Here is an 18,167-nt window from a genome sequence, read left to right as displayed (position 1 = left end):
ACCACCAAGCCAGCAATACAAGAAATGCTAAAGGGACTGCTGTAAAAAGAAGAAATAAAAAGGCAAGAAGGAACACAAGCATAAAGAATAAAAATGGCTACAAATAAGTACTTATCAATAGTAACATTAAATGTAAATGGATTAAATGCTCCAATCAAAAAACATAGGGTAGCTAAATGGATAAAAAAAACATGACCCATATATTCGTTATCTGCAAGAGACCCACCTCAGAACAAAGGATTCACACAGATTGATAGGGAAGTGATGGGAAAAAAATTTTCAGGCAAATGGAAATGAGAAAAAAGCTGGGGTAGCAATACTTATATCTGACAAAATAGACTTCAAAGTAACCACCATAACAAGAGATGAGGAGGGCCACTTCATAATACTGAAGGGAGCAATTCAACAAGAGGATATAATTCTGCTAAACATATAGCCACCCAATACAGGATCAACCAAACACATAAAACAACTTTGTAAGATATCAAGGGAGAGATCAACAGCAATACAATCATAGTAGGGGACTTTAATATCCCATTGACAAAACTGGATAAATCCTCTAAACTAAAAAATCACCAAAGAAACAGCCATCCTAAACAACTCACTAGATCAGAAGGACTTAATTAACATCTTCAGAACATTTCACCCCGAAGCTACAGAATATACATTCTTCTCAAGTGCACACCGGACATTTTCAGATAGACCACATAATAGGACACAGGCAAAGTCTCTTAAATTCAAGAAGATAGAAATCATAATAAGCATCTTCTCATATCACAATGGCATATAACTAGAAGTCAACTATAATAAAAAAAATCCAAACACTTGGAGGTTAAATAGCATTCAATTGAACAATGATTGGGGTACCAAATAGATCAAAGAATAAAAAGCATCCTGGAAACAAATGACAGTGAAAACACAACAATCCAAAATCTATGGAACACAATGAAAGCAGTCCTGAGAGGGAAGTTCATAGCCCTACAGGCCTACCTCAAAAAGACAAGAAAAAAATGGTAATAAATTGTCTAACCTTGCAACTTAAAGAATTAGAAAGAGAGCAACAAGAAAAGCCCACAGTAACAAGAAGGAAAGAAATAATAACGATCAGAGCAGAAATAAATGGCATAGACACCAAAAACACATTACAAAAGATCAATGAAACCAAGAGCGGGTTCTTTGAAAGATAAACAAGATTGATGAACCTCTAGTCAGGCTCACCAAGAAGCAAAGAGAGAGGACCCAAATAAACAAAATCAGAAATGAAAGAGGTGAAGTAACATCCGACTCCCAGACATACTAACAATTGTAAAAAAAATACCATGAACAACTCTACTCCAACAAACTGGACAACCTCAACGAAATGGACATATTCATAGAAAAATACGCTTCCAAAACTCAACCAGGAAAAATAAAAATAAAAAACCTGAATGGGCCAATAACCACTGATGAAATTGAAACAGTAATCAAAAAGCTTCCAGCAAACAAAAGCCCTGAACCAGAGGGCTTCACAGGGGAGTTTTACCAAAATTTCAAAGAAGAACTAAAACCAATTTTTCTCAGACTATTCCAAAAATTCAACACAAAGGCATACTTCCAACCTCTTTCTATAGAGCCAGCATTACCCAAATCCCAAAACCACATTAAGACACTATAAAAAAAGAGAATTCCAGGCCAATATCCCTGATGAACATAGATGCTAAATTCCTCAACAAAATTCTAGCAAACCGGATCCAGCATTACATTAGAAAGATCATACACCATGACCAAGTGGGATTTATCCCAGGGAGCAAGGATGGTACAATATCCGCAAATCAATAAATGTGATACATCACATAAACAAATTGAGAGACAAAAATCACATAATCATATCAATTGATGCAGAAAAGGCATTTGACAAAATCCAACACCCTTTTCTGATAAAAACACTCAGCAAAGTGGGAATAGAGGAATCATACTTCAACATAAGAAAAGCCTTATATGACAAACCTGCAGCCAACATCATACTCAATGGGCAAAAATGAAACCCCCCTAAGAACAGGAACAAGACAAGGATGCCCACTTTCACCACTCCTGTTTGACATAGTATTAGAAGTACTAGCCATAGTGATCAGACAAGAAGAAGAAATAAAAGGCATCCAAATTGGAAAAGAAGAAGTAAAACTATCCTTATTTGCAGATGACATGATACTATACATAGAAAACCCCAAAGACTCCATCAACAAACTACTAGACCTAATAAATGAATTTGGCAATGTAGCAGGACACAAAATTAACACCCAGAAATCTATGGCCTTTTTATACACCAATAATGAACTCACAGAAAGAGAAATGAAAAAAACAATCCCATTTACCACTGCACCAAATAAATTAAGATACCTAGGAATAAACTTAACCTAGGATGTAAAAGACCTGTACTCGGAAAACTACAGGACATTGAAAAAAGAGATAGAGGAAGACATAAACAAATGGAAGAACAAATAAACAAATGTTCATGGATTGGTAGAATCAACATCATTAAAATGTCCATACTACCTAAAGCAGCGGTTCTCAACCTGTGGGTCGCTACCCCTTTGGGCGTTGAACGACCCTTTCACAGGGGTCGCCTAAATACATCCTGCATATCAGATATGTACATTATGATTCATAACAGTAGCAAAATTACGGTTATAAAGTAGCAACGAAAATAATTTTATGGTTGGGGGTCACCACAACATGAGGAACTGTATTAAAGGGTCGTGGCATTAGGAAGGTTGAGAACCACTGACCTAAAGCAATCTATAGATTCAATGCAATACCTATTAAAATATCAATGGCATATTTCAAAGATCTAGAACAAATTCTCCAAAAATCATCTGGAATAAAAAAAAAGACCCCGAATAGCCACAGCTGTCTTGAGAAAGAAGAACAAAGTTGGAGGGATCACAATACCAGACATCAAACTACATTACCAAGCCACTGTTCTCAAAACTCCCTGGTACTGGCACAAGAACAGACATATAGACCAATGGAACGGAATAGAGGACCCAGAAATTGACCCAAGCCATTATACTCAATTAATATTTGACAAAGGAGACAAGCACATACAATGGAGTCAAAACTGCCTCTTTAATAAATGGTGCTGGGATATTGGGTCATATACATGCAAAAAAAATGAAACTAGATCACCAACTTACACCATACACAAAAACAAACTCAAAATGGCTAAAGGTCTGGAATGTTAGACGGAAAACCATAAAAATCCTACAAGACTCCATAGTAAGCAAAATTGCAGATATATATTGTAGCAATATCTTTACAGACACAGAACCTAGGGCAAGAGAGACTAAGGAGAAAATAAACAAATGGACTACATCAAAATAAAAAGCTTCTACACAGCAAAAGAAACCATCAACAAAACAACAAGAAAGTTCACTGCATGGGAGAATACATTTGCCATTGTTATCTCCAATAAGGGTTTAATCTCTAACATTTTCAGGGAACTCATACAACTTAACAAAAGGAAGATAAACAATCCAATCAAAAAATGGGCAAAGGACCTAAATAGACACTTTTCGAAAAAGGACATACAGAAAGCCAAGAGACACATGAAAACATGCTCAAAGTCACTAATAATCTGAGAGATGCAAATCAAATCAACAATGAGGTAACATCTCACACCTGTCAGAATGGCTATCATCAACAAATCAACAAACAACAAGTGCTGGAAAGGATGCGGAGAAAAAGGAACTCTCCTTCACTGCTGTGTAGGAATGCAGACTGGTGCAGCCACTGTGGAAAACAGTATGGAGTTTCCTCAAAAATTTAAAAATGGAGGAGAAACCAAGATGGCGGCATAGGTAAACACCAAAATTGCTGCCTCCTACAACAACTTCAAAAATACAACAAAAAGACAAAACGGACATCATCCAGAACTACAGGAAGGCTGACTGAGTGGAAATTCTACAACTAGAAGGAAAGAAAAAAAGCACACTGAGAGTCAGGAGCTGCAGAAGTAAAGTGCAAAGGTACAGAGGATCGAGCGCGCGCAGAAAGGGGCTGGTACCTGAGGACGCGGCTGTCTTTTCGAATCAGGAGGGAGTCACAAGCTCCCAACTGCTCTGAACTCCAGTTCCGGGAAGTCTCTGGGGACCCAGGACTCATAGGGGGAGAAACTGGACTGTCTGGCAGCGGGCAGAACTCGGAACTCAAGGGCAGCTTTCCCTCAGAGGTGCTTGCAACAATTAAATTACCGGGACACTGAGACGCGCAGCCCCTTAGGGCAGGGCTGAGGATCCGCCATAGCTGCTTGCTCCGCCCTGTTGATTCCTTGAGACCCCGCCCCATCCAGGCTGCGGCAGAGGCTTTTGTATATGAATGCCCTGGCCCTTTGCAACCTGAAAATTACCTAACAAATTACAGCTGGGCCAGACAGACCCAGAACTTCCAAGAGAAGGCCCAAGGCCCCACATCACCTTGCATTGCTTCACAGCTGGGCCTAATCTGGGCACCTCCAAACTCCAAAAAAGGAAGGGAAATCTGCAGATCTTTTCATAGCTCCTGCTGGGTAACCTCAAGCAGAGATTAAATTAGCACCTCCTTAGATCCAAGAGCCAGTGTACCCAGTGGTCAAAGTGGGACCATCCAGATTACAACTCCTCAGATCCATAAGGGACACACTCAGGGGGCAGACTCAGTGAGCACCAAGGCCCCACTGAAGCAAGTCTTGCCTCATAATGGTGTCTTCAGCACAGAAGTTCTCCCACTGCAGACACAGCTGATTCTCACTGCCAACTGGCCTGGAGGTCAATTCCCCCCAGTGATACCTACAACAATCAAGGCATAACTACAACAAGACTGTGCAAAAAGCCCACAAGGGGGTGCACCAAGAGTGTCCACCTCAGGTAACTGGGGAGGCTGAGCCACTGGGCCCTATAGGACACCTACCACACAAAACCACTCTACCAACACAGGGAAGCATAAAAAATGCGGAGACAACGAAACAGGTCACAAATGACAGAAATGGAGGAAAGCAAACGACTGGATATAGAGTTCAAAACCACGTTTATAAGGTTTTTCAAGAATTCTATGGAAACTGCCGATAAATTTAGTGAGACCCTGGAGGATATGAAAAAAGACCAACTAGAAATTAAGCATACACTGGCTGAAATAAAGAATAATATACAGAGATCCAATAGCAGACAAGAGGATCCCAAGAATCAAGTCAAAGATTCAAAATACGAAGAAACAAAAAATACCCAACCGAAGAAGCAAAAACAAAAAAGAATCCAAAAATATGAAGATAGTGTAAGGAGCCTCTGGGACAGCTTCAAGCATACCAACATCTGAATTATAGGGGTGCCAGAAGAAGAGAGAGGGCAAGATATTGAAAACCTATTTGAAGAAATGATGACAGAAAACTTCCCCTACCTGGTGAAAGAAATAGACTTACAAGTCCAGGAAGCACAGAGAACCCCCAAACAAAAGGAATCCAAAGAGGACCACACCAAGACACATCATAATTAAAATGCCAAGAGCAAAAGACAAAGAGAGAATCTTAAAAGCAGCAAGAGAAAAAGAGTCAGTTACCTACAAGGGAGTACCCATACGACTGTCAGCTGATTTCTCAACAGAAACCATGCAGGCCAGAAGAGAGTGGCAAGAAATATTCAAAATGATGAATAGCAAGAACCTACAACCAAGATTACTTTATCCAGCAAAGCTATCATTCAGAATTGAAGGTCAGATAAAGAGCTTCACAGATAAGAAAAAGCTAAAGGAGTTCATCACCACCAAACCAGCATTATATGAAATGCTGAAAGGTATTCTTTAAGAAGAGGAAGAAGAAAAAGGAACTCTTACCATTTGCCACAGCATGGATGGAACTAGAGAGCATTATGCTAAGTGAAATAAGCCAGTCAGAAAAGGATAAATACCACATGATCTCACTCATTTGTGGAATATAATGAACAACATAAACTGATGAACAAGGACTGATCCAGAGACGGAGAGGCATTGATTGGACTGTCAGGCCTTGGAGGGAAGGTAGGGGAGGGTGGAGGTAAGGGGGAAAGATCAACCAAAGGACTTATATGCAAGCATATAGGCCTAACCAATGGACACGGACAACGGGGAGGGGGGGGTGTGAGGGCATGAGCGGGGGGGTGGAGGGGGTAGGGGGTAATGTGGGGATAAGGACACATATGTAATATCTTAATCAATAAAAAATATATTTAAAAAAATTTTTTTAAATGGAACTGCCATTTGACCCAGTAATACTACTTCTAGGAATATATCCCAAGAAAACAGAAACACCAATCAGAAAAGATATATGCACCCCTATGTTCATAGTAGCACAATTTACAATATCTAAGATTTGGAAACAGCCTAAATGCCCATTAGCAGATGAGTGGATTAGAAAACTGTGGTACATCTACACAATGGAATACTACACTGCTACTAAAAGGAAGGAATTCTTTTTTTTTTTATTATTATTATTAGTTAAGGTATTACAAATGTGTCCTCATCTCCCCCATTAACCCCCAACCTCCCCCCCACACACAAACTCATGCTCCCATCCCCCCGTTGTCCATGTCCATTGGTTTGGCTTATATACATGTATACAAGTCCTTCTGTTGATTTCTTCCCCTTACCCCCGCCCTCCCCTACTTTCCTTCTGGGGATTGATAGCCTGATTGCTGTTTCTCAGTCTTTGGGTCTGTCCCTTTTCATCAGTCCATGTTGTTCTCTATAATCCACAAATGAGTGAGATCATGTGGTATTTATCCTTCTCTGACTGGCTTGTTTCACTTAGCATAATGCTCTCCAGTTCCATCCATGCTGTTGCAAAAGGCAAGAGTTCCTTTTTTTTTACCGCAGCATAGTATTCCATTGTGTATATGTACCACAGTTTTCTAATCCACTCATCTGCTGATGGGCACTTAGGCTGTTTCCAAATCTTAGCTATGGTGAATTGTGCTGCTATGAACATAGGGGTGCATATATCAAAAGGAAGGAATTCTTACCATTTGCTGCAGCCTGGATGGAATTGGAGAGCATTATGCTAAGTGAAATAAGCCAGGCAGTGAAAGAAATATACCACATGATCTTACTCATTTATGGATAATAGAGAACATTATAACCTGATGAACAAAAAGATAGATACAGAGGCAGAGAAGCATCGAATAGACTGTCAAATTACAGCGGGAAGGCTGGTGAGTTTTGGGGGAAGGGAGGGTGGTAAGAGATCAACCGAAGGACTTGTATGCATGCATATAAGCATAACCAATGGACACAAGACACTGGGAGGGTGGGGTAAGGGCATGTGCCAGGGGTAGGGGAGGCTGGGGGAAGGTCAATGGGGAAAAAAATGAGACATATGTACTACTATTTGTAATACTTTAAACAATAAAATAAAAATTTAAAAAAAAAAGACCGTAGGTGGATTTTGTTTGTATCCTGATTTACATTGAAAATATTGTAAAATGGTATTTTAAAGATTTTGGGACACAACTGAATATGGACTGGTATCAAATGACATTAAACAATTATTAATTTTGTTAAGTGTGATAATAGTATTTTGGTTAATAAAGATCTTTTTTTAAGAAATCTATACCGCCGAAACCGGTTTGGCTCAGTGGATAGAGCGCTGGCCTGCGGACTGAAGGGTTCCAGGTTCAATTCCAGTCAAGGGCATGTACCTGGGTTGCGGGCACATCCCCAGTAGATGTGCAGGAGGCAGCTGATCGATGTTTCTCTCTCATCGATGTTTCTAACTCTCTATCTCTCTCCCTTCCTCTCTGTAAAAAATCAATAAAATATATTTTTAAAAAAAAAGAAATCTATACTAATGCACACAAGACTAAAAATGACATGATGCCTATAGTAATTAAAAATATTCTCAGTAAAAGGGAAACTACAACAAAATGCTAATAATTGTCCCATCAAGATGTTGGGTACGTGACTGTACATTGTATTGTTGTTACACTTTTTAAATGTGCATAATGAAAATATAAGAAAAAAAAACCAGCTTGATGAAAAGAGGGAATTGTGAAGTTGAAGTCAAGAGCAGGACAGGAGCATGGATCAAATGTAAGGAGCCTAAGTGGGAATCACGTAGAAGGGCCAGAGGGAGGAGGATGAGATCAACCAAAGAGGCGAGGGAAGAATCTTGCAAACATGTATAATACATGTCTTGATCACTGCTGTTGTGCCAATACCTATTACTGTGACTAACATATACAGTAAGTGCTCTGAAGTTATTTGTTTAACCAAATACACCATGGTCCTTTAATGGAAATGTGTGTGTATGGGCGGGGTGGGGGGAGGGGGGATCTATCCACACTATTAGCAAAATAATCACAATCATTCCACCAATGGAAATTTATTATTTTGGGCACTGAGGTTACAAAAGTGGACAAGGCAAGCAAGCTCGGCACCTCAGAACATACCAGCAAACAAGTCAACGGGCATATAGAGCATAATTTAGATGGTGGTGAGTTGGAGACAAATGAAGTCACCTAAGGGGGAAGTGACATATGGCTGTTACTTTCCATTGGGCGGTCATGCTCAATGATGAGTATCCCCTGAGGAGAGAGACCTGAAGGGAGTAGGGAGACTAACCATTTTGGTATCTGAGTGAGGAGCATTCTAGGCAGAAAGAAAGGCATGTGCAAAGGTCCTGATGCCAGAGAGGATTCGATAGATTTCCAGATCGTGTGGCTGGAACAGAACATTCAAGGGCAAAATGGTTGAAGATGAGGTTAAAGAAGTACCTGGTCATGTAATGGGCATTTGAGCCATTGGATATTATTCAGAATGCAACAGAAACCAATATTTTTGCATGAGTCACTTCTGCTGACATCTGTCTCACCTATCATACATTGACTTCTTGCCTTACAAAAGCTCTGCTGGCTTTGTTGCCTGACCCTGAAAATCATGTTATGTGGACTCCACTGCTCTAGCCAAGCATAGAACCATTAACAACAATTAAAATACTTAGGTGATGAATGAATTATTGGTGTGGCCCAACATATGAGGTTGGGGTCAGTTCTAGTCTATTCTTAAGGAATGATTAGAAGAAAGTCTGATGAGCTGTATTGTTCATCATGCCATTGCTTAAAGTGCCCGTCTGTGTGCCTTTCTCCTACCACTGGACACAGAAGTAATCAGTTTTATTTGGTGCTCCTTTTGTCCATTGGGAGTGAAAATATCACTGGAACTGGATTTTCAGGACAAGTTTTGGAACTAGACAGATCTCAGTTTGTGACGGATTAATCCATCTTCCTTTGTAACTTTTAAAATAGAGATAAAAAAAGTATAATATGTAAGAGTTAGAATTATTTGTATAAAGAATTTATCACGACACCTAGCACTTAGCAAATGCTAAATAAATATTATGATTTTTAAAAATGTATAAAAGATGCTTGAGCATCTGATGAAATAACTTCACAATCAGCAGGTATTTATTACGATCTGTTGGAGACTTTCCACAGTTGGGTTTACATTATGGTTATTTTTTCCAGTGTGTAGTCTCACACTCATGTGTGTATTCCTTGAGGTGATAATGATAAGCATGTGATTTTTATGCTCAGTATCCAATACTCTGTATCTGAAAAGGTAAAAGCTCAATAAATGTGTGTTGAGAGCATGAGCAAAAAAAAAAAACAGCATCACTACTCTGCCTGGGATTCTAGTGCCACTGGCCACTCAGAGACTCACAATTACCCAGTCTGATTTGATTGGTATAGATCAGGGGTGGGCAAACTTTTTGACTCGAGGGCCACAATGGGTTCTTAAACTGGACCAGAGGGCCGGAACAAAAGCATGGATGGAGTGTTTGTGTGAACTAATATAAATTCAAAGTAAACATCTACACTAATAAAAGAGAAACATAGTAATTGGCATACGACTGCTACCCTTTTCATTGGCTAATCAGCAAGATATGCAAATTAACTGTCAGCCAAGATGGCGGCCGGCAGCCAGGCAGCTTGAAACTAACATGAGGCTTGCTTGCTTCAGTGACAGAGGAAACCAACTTTCCCCGCCTGCGGCTGCAGGCCTCTGAGCGGGCAGTTTAAGAAACATTGTAACAAATACCGCTGGACTTCAGCCAGCAGATTCGCAACATTGTAAGCAAAGGCCAGAAACCTACTTTCAGCGTGGAGGCCTAAGAGCTGGAGCCAAGCCTCAAGGTAAAGCTGGCCCAGAATTAAAAAAAAAAAAAGGAGCGGTTGGGAACTTCAGTCACTACCAGCCTGAAAACAGCCCTCAGCCGCTCACCCAGACTGGCCAGGCACCGCAGTGGGGACCCCCACCCTGATCCAAGACACCCTTCAGGGCAAACCAGCCGGCCCCACCCATGCACCAGGACTCTACCCTATATAGTAAAAGGGTAATATGCCTCCCGGCACCGACCGGGATCAGCGTGACAGGGGGGAGTGCCCAAACCCCCTGATCGCCCTGCGGCTCTGTGTGTGACAGGGGAAGGCGCCCCAACCCCCTGAGCAGCCCTGCTGTGCCTGATGGGGGGAGCTCCCCAACCCCCCCACACCCCATGGGCCCTGCTCTGTGTGTGATCGGGTAGAGCCATAACCTCCCCATCGGCCCTGCCCTGAGTGTGAGAGTGGCGGCACCCCAACCCCCTGATCGGCCCTGCTCTGTGGGTGATAGAGAGCGGCGCCCCAACCCCCTGATGGGCCCTGCTCTGTGTGTGACGGGGGCAGCGCCCCAACCCCCTGATTGACCCTGCCTTGAGTGTGACAGGGGATGGTGCCCCAACCCCCCAATTGGCCCTATCCTGAGCGTGACTGAGGGTGGTATCGCAACCTCCCAATTTGCCCTGTTCTGTGCATGACAGGGGGTGGAGCCCCAACTCCCCAATCGGCCTTGCTCTGAGCCCGACCAGGGGCTGCACCTAGGGATTGGGCCTGCCCTCTGCCACCCGGGAGCAGGCCTAAGCCAGCAGGTCGTTATCTCCCGAGGGGTCCCAGACTGCGAGAGGGCACAGGCCAGGCTGAGGGACCCCCTCCCCCCACCCCCCCCCCCAGTGCACAAATTTTTGTGCACCAGGCCTCTAGTCATTACATAAAAGGGTACTTTTTTTTTTTTTTTTAGTTTTATTCATTTCAAATAGGCCAGATCCGGCCCGCAGGCCGTAGTTTGGCCATGGCTGGTATAGACCAAGAATCCCAATTCCAAGGCTATATCTAGAGGGTCATACTTTTTATATATATATATATTTTCCATTTGGAATGACTCAACTGTCAGACTTGCTGAGTGGTTTGACACCTGCATCAGAAGAAAAATCTCAGATTTATCTTTAAAAGAGATGGCATCAAAGTCTTTGATTTGAAAATCCAATAATAACCAGAGGAAAAGTATATTTAAAACCCACAACTGTACTACTATCTCTAGTTTCAAAACATGCTATGGCCTAAATAAAGTTCCCCCACAAAATAGTAATTATAAAATTTTAAAGGCCTTATACCTTAGTATTTCATGTCAGCAAAACTAATATCAATGGGCTTAAATTCTCTCTGAGACACCAATATACAAGATACAATACCCCTTCATACAATCAACATCAGAAATTCTCAGTGATGTATGGTATCATCAAGAGTGTATAATAGGAGAACGTTCTCAACTTCCAGAAATTTTACCTTCACTACCAAGGTTTGCAATCTATTGGGAGAAATTTATGTATTTCTACATAGAACAACTGGAGAGATTTCTACGATATAGAGTGGAACAAATGTACTGCCTTTTTAAATTGTTCTCAACTGATCCAGGAAAAGAAGTTGTTCATATAAGACAAGTTTGGTTCACAAAAATTTCCCTTTAAACTACACAACCAATAAAAAGTTAAAATCATATTTTTAAGAGCACTTAAGTTTTTTGTTTTTTTTTTCAATTCTAATCCTCTAGTTCTATGGCATTACACTACTCACTGTCCCAATGTTTGAAAATTCAAATAATTCTGGCATTACAATTCTGTCTAACCTTAAAACAGAAATTAGTTGAAAAGCAGTTGTAGAGCGGAACAACTGAAAATCCTAACAAATACAGGAGAGCCTGATAGGAGGGCAAGGGTAGCAACTGCAGCAGATGATGCGTCCTCCTTTCTCATGAGTGTCAGGCACTTGCCCTACATACATTGCCAATCCTTCCACTATTATGAAGAGCAGAAGGCAGGAAGAGGGAGCGCTATGTGCTGGGCACTTCTAGTAACTACTGCAACAAAAACACCCAGCCCAACCCAAGGAAGCAGGCTGTTTCCAATTCTTAAAGCTTTCAGGGACCTCTACCAGACCTTAGTTTCACAAAAGGGCTAAACATAAGTAACATATGCAAACACTCGTTGCAGGCCCGAGTAACTTAAAATCTTCACAATGTGAACCACCATAGCTTCAACATTAGAAAAAAAATAGCTTTGACTTGTTCAATTGTTAGCTTAAAATGCAAAAATAACCCATCTATACGTACCAAAGTTTAAAAATGTGCTCCTATTATTGCCGAAAACAAAAATTATTAATCTAGTGTTTCATACAATATTTGGGAAAGTACCTGAAATTACAAACACAAGGATGACTTGAAAATTTAAAAAGTGGGAAACAAACCTTTCCATCTAAAAAATTTTCTTGCATGCCAAAACACTCCAAAATATTTTCATGTACGGCTTTAGTTAAACATTATACAATCCGTTATGTGCACACTTATATACACTATAAAGGAAAAATAGCCTGTTTGTAGACAGTTTGTAAAACTGTACCTTTTTCAAAGTTAAGCCAGACTGGGCCACAAAATGTCCTTTCTGACGAAAACATTAAAAGCTTTTCAAGCTGGAGGGCAAACACTAAGCTTCTGCCAGGCAAATAGAATAATTTTTGCTTCGTGGATAGACAAAGTGAATAGATTACATATATGAAATTATCAAAATCATAAGAACCCAAACCTAACTTACAGAAACAAAAACCCGCTGCTTTTTCATTTTTCAACTAATTTCCTGATCTGATCTAACTCAGACCTTAAAGAACCCAGAGAACATTTTTGTGCAAAGACTTCACCTAGGCAGCAGCCCTCGCAGCCCACACCGCACCTGCCCGCGCCCCGCTCCGCCTACCAGGCTCTGGGTCCCAGGACCCCGTACCTAACACCGCCCAGCCCGGCCCTGCGGAACAAAGTGCCGCGGATCCCTTCCAGGGCACGGAAGGACCCGAGAGACGGACTCGACCTTGGTGCCGCCCCAGGGCGGCTACACAAAGAGCCGCACTTCCGGCCAGACAGCCCACCCCCACTCACCGCGCTTTGGTGGCGTCCTGGGTCTGGAGGACCGGCTTGGCTAAGGGGCTCCACAAGGGGCAAACACCGCGAGGCTTGCTTCTTTGCGTGGGTTGAACTTTGAAGCTCCGTCTCCGCCGACCCCGCCGCCTCCGCCTTGCCTGCCTCTCCACAGCCCGCGCTCCCCGCCCAAGCTGCGCAGCTGGTCCTCGGACTTCACTTCCGCCTGGAGCGCGCCGCCGCGAGGGGCGCGCCTGCGCGGACACCCACTGCACCTTCCAGGCTCTGGAGGTGAGGTGCAGGCTCCCGTCTGTGTTGGAGGGTCCCTCTGTGCCTGATGGAGAGATGGAAAGAAACCAAGTGGTGTGGCGACCCTCCAAGGTACAGACAGCGGTTCTCAGCCTGCTGGTCGCGACCATCCGAAAACACATAGAATATCAGATATTTACATTACGATTCATAACAGTAGCACAATTACAGTTATGAAGTAGCAACGAAAATAATTTTATGGTTGGGGGTCACCACAACATGAGGAACTGTATTAAAAGGTCGTGGCATTAGGAAGGTTGAGAACCACCGAAGGTGGATAGCCAGAGAGGCCCATGGCGCCAGCGGGTCGTCCCTGTTGATCTTTTCTAATAAACGCTTATATGGAATGTTTTTCCTCAACCTATTTTTGCTGTTCCTACTCATGTATTATGGAAGGAACATATTGGAACATAATTGTAGCGTTTTCTTAATATCTTATTGAAAGATCAGACGGAGGCCTAAAACCAGGACTACAGGCTTTATTAGAGGAGAAGCACCTGCCGGGCTGCCTCACAAGGGGAAGACAGCAACACAGAGTACAGGGGTGGGCACGCCTTTTGAGGGGCGGAATGGGAAGGGGTGGGGGGCTTAGTGTACTCGGCGCACACTGATTGGTGGCTTACTGCATTGTCCATATAGGACAAGGGCTTAGGGTATTTGGCAGGTGTGGCTTGGTGGTCCAATGTATAGTCCATATAAGGTACCTGGTTAGTCACTCAGGTATTTCTGGGCTGCAGGTTACGGTCACACCCCGCCCACCAGTTGGGGGAAGGGAGGATCTAACACTTATTATTGCTGGAAATGGAGTATCCCTTTCCCCACTCTGCTGGGTGTGGGGTCCTTACTATATCTGGGGGAAAATAATTTTCTGAGACTCGCATAGGAGGGTGAGTAACTTTTATTTGCATGGAATTAGATCTCTGGATTTCCAAAGTCCCATTTCCCTTAAATTAGTCCTGGAAGATGTGTAGCTGATGATTCAGTAGAGCTAGAAGCAAAGTCAGCATCCAAAGTTTTCTTTCCATGGTGTAGTTGGGTCTAGTGCAGCATCAGGCTAGTTGCAGGTCTATTAGTCCATTGTGTGGTTACACACATAGCCTGTGAGCCATGTGGGCGAATGCAAGGTATCTAAGAGAGTGCCAGAAGCCAAGAGGGCAAGAAATCAAACTTTTTGTTTAAGTGATTAAATATCTCAAATCTTCCCATGCCAGCAGTGGCCGTGCCTTTGCTGACCAATGACCTGTTCTCAGGTGTGACTGATAGACAAACACCTTCCATATTTCACCCAGACTTTACTAGGCATGTGTCTATTCTCCCCTTGTTCAGTCCCTTTCCCCAGCAATCTGCAAGGAATAGACCTAGGGAGTATTAAACTGCAGCTTCCTGTCAAAGCTGCACACAGGATATAGCTATAATATTTGACCTTCCCTTTGCTCCATTCCTGTTATTAATAGCTAGGTTAATTACAATGTATTGAAATAGGAGTTTTTAGGGGTGAAATAGGCAAGTTTAGGGAATTTTTAAAAATTAAAGGGGTTCATGGAAAAAGCACAGGCTATCCAGCTGCAAAAAGTTACATTTCCATAAGACAAGGGAATTGGGGGAAGCAGAAGTTACATTTCCATAAGACAAGGAAGCTGGAAGTAGCAAAAGATACACATTTACAAAATAAAGGGAAGGAAGCCCCTCATTCAAAGAAGGAAAATTAGGAAAACAATAAGGGAGGAGGACCTCACATGTCCCATGTGAGGTTTGACCTTTTGAGCTCAGGAGTTGCTATAGTGACCAAATCAAAGAGGGATAGTGGCCAATCAGAGGGGATATCAAGGCACAAAAAACTGCCGCCTTTATAAACTGTGGAAGAAGGGACTAGATGGGACTCTTTCCCCTTCCCCACATGGGAGTCTGTACTTGTTCTTCAATATATTTCCACCCTTGCTATACCATCTTCTCTCTGTGGTTTCTGTTAGGTCTGATCAAATAATTGACTCATGTACCACCCCGGGAACTGGCTTTGGAGGCCATTTCACTATGGACATTCCCTTTGCTGAGACCACATTTCACTTGCAGGGACCACATTCCATTATCTCCCCTCTGGGTATGCACAAAGAATTCTCTGCCCAGAAGAAGCCCTTCAAAAGTCCTTTAAAAGCTGCTGACTCCCATCACTGGGTTCTGGAGCCATCCAGACTCAGCCACCTGGTGTGGGGATGATTGAATAAATTCGTAATCCCTCACCATTCTGCCCTCATGCATTCCTTCTTCAGCGATCTAACAGTCTTCGACTCTGACGGACAAAGAGCCCAGGGAACACCACGTGTTCCAGTCCAAAATTCCCGTATCATAATCATTATGAGAAAATGTATTTGATTTTGTATTTAAAAACAGCCACTGCCTACAAAAACCTTCATGTAAACATGCAAAGGGGCTATTCTGATGGGTGACCAATAGACAGCTGAGCACCAGACTTACCTACTGAAGCCAGGGCTGATCTAGCGGTGGTGAGGATAGGGGTAAATGCTACCTCACCAAGAGCATGCTTCAGTCATGACGGAGAGGTACCACACAATGGACACAGCACACACTGCCAGACACTTTTCAATGCTATGAATTCATTAAGTCATTTAATGCACATAATAAATTATTTTACAAATGAAGAAATTAAGACAAAGTTGACAAACTTCCTCAAGAACACACAAGTACTAGGAAGCTGACCCAGGATTTAAAACCCAGTTTCTGACCTCAGAGTGTTTGCTCTTAAAGTGATTTTAGCTTTCCTAGGTTGATCCCAAGAAGGAATATACCTGTCAAAAACAATTTCTGATAACTGGACCCAAATTCATAACCAGAGTTTAGCAGCCTTTATTACAGAGGCATGTCAGGAAAAATCTGAAACTAAGCTGCCACGCCTCCTCCACTACATTCCTGCCTTCTGAGCCCAATCTTATAAAGGAGTTCCTGGAATCCTATTTTGGCCAATGGTCTGAGACCTGCCCTATCCAATTAGAGATACAAAGGTATATCTTTATTTGCATCTCCATCCTGATGTAGTGGCTCCATAAGGACCAATTACAACAGTGCAATTTGGACTAATAAAACTGTAAAAGTTTAGATTGCATAAAAATGGACCAATCAAGTATAGGACTCAAGGACCCAATGAATTATTAACATGGGGGAGAAGATATGCATGTGTTTCTACCACCAAGGGCCACTGTAGATTCCAGCTCGTTAGATTAAACCCTAACATGGCATGGCACAGTGACTACCAGAACTCCTCTGGCCACTGTATCTACAAAATCAGAACTAGAGCAGTGAACACACTTCACAGACTCCGACATTCCAAAGCAGAAAGTCCACTGCCTCCCTCTGTCTTCTATAGCCAGTAAAACAAAAAAGGGGGAGATGTGGGAAAGCATGGGACTTGGTTGGAAAGTCTGTAAGGAGGAGCCTACAAAAGGTTGGGGGCCAGTGATCTTGCCAAAGGCAGCAGCCCCTTGCCTTGAATTTTCCAAACAAGTCTGAGCCCCCTGGGGGTTTTACTGAAATCTTAATGTTTAGTCTTTAGACATCCTTGCTTGAAGGACACTGCAGATACATGTGTTTTCTCAAGGATACTTACCCTGCTGATAGTACCTAGAAGTTAATTTTAGTTCAAACTATTGCTACAATAAAAGCCCAATGAGGCAGGTGAATGGGGCTGTTTCGTTCCTATAGCCAAGCAGTCTCTTAGTCCTCTCTCTTTCACAGAAATGTGTGCCAGAATAATCATTTATCCATTGCCCAGGGTCTGCTGGTCAGCCCCGGCAATCAAGGACTATAACAAGTACTTTCTCTGTTAGCCAGCCTCCTGTCTGTGGGAGTGTGCCTTCCATTTCTGGTGGATTCTGCATTTTCCTGTTCACCTGAATTAAGTCTCTCCTTTTACTGCACCTGAAAATGGGGACTCCTGTTGACATTGGATTGGTGGCAGTGACCTTTTGTTGACACTCAGAACTGTTCTCTCTGTAGCACTAATTGGACCCACAAGTTCCCTGCCTTAGCTCAGAACCAGGGGGTCTTCCTCAAAGGGTAGAGTCTGAGATGGGCCATCTGGCTAGGGCCCAGAGAGAGCAGGACAACTCTGTGGGACTGTACTCATCAGAAAGAGCCCAGGCAGTTTAGCTTGCCCTGAAGGAGCAGAAAACAACTGGATCTCAAGGAACACTCCCTATAGTCCCTAAAGACTTTCCTAGACATCTGTAAGATTTCAGTACAAATTAAATTAGTTGCAAAATATGTTATTTCTGGCACACTAAATGTATACAGTTTTAAATAAAACTGGATATCATTCTTTCAAATATCTCTTGGAATATAGAGACCATGGTGATTTGATTACTGCTGTTGGTCATTTTAAAAATACATAATTTCATAACAGTATGAAATTTTATTGTTCTTTTTTCTCTTTGAATTCCTGTTTCAATTCCACTTCTACAGAATTTTACCCTAACATATTAGTATATTGGACATCTTTATTTTTTAGTTGCTTGTATCTGTCAAGATACCCAGGAAATGCTGCAGTAACAACAAGTTCAAAATTTCAGTATCTTCACACAACAAAATATTAT

General features: G+C 42.2%; 1 protein-coding gene across 15 annotated transcripts in view; it reads right to left on the bottom strand.

Moving 5' to 3' along the window:
• FAM168B (family with sequence similarity 168 member B) overlaps positions 1 to 13,492 on the bottom strand; it is a 108,642-nt gene extending 95,150 nt beyond the window's left edge. For 5 of the 15 annotated variants that reach the window (XM_059684381.1, XM_059684376.1, XM_059684375.1 and 2 more), the window contains exon 1: positions 13,276 to 13,492. The gene's annotated coding sequence lies outside the window, so the exon portion shown is untranslated. Of the gene's footprint in view, positions 1 to 13,040; positions 13,075 to 13,096; positions 13,218 to 13,275 lie in introns of those variants that run through there. The other 10 variants (XM_059684379.1, XM_059684382.1, XM_059684377.1 and 7 more) reach the window with 10 other exon arrangements.
• Positions 13,493 to 18,167: the final 4,675 nt, after the last annotated feature.

The sequence above is a fragment of the Myotis daubentonii genome, chromosome 2 (genome assembly GCF_963259705.1).
Source record: "Myotis daubentonii chromosome 2, mMyoDau2.1, whole genome shotgun sequence".
Lineage (NCBI taxonomy): Eukaryota > Metazoa > Chordata > Mammalia > Chiroptera > Vespertilionidae > Myotis > Myotis daubentonii.
This window is presented reverse-complemented; position numbering and strand designations above follow the sequence as displayed.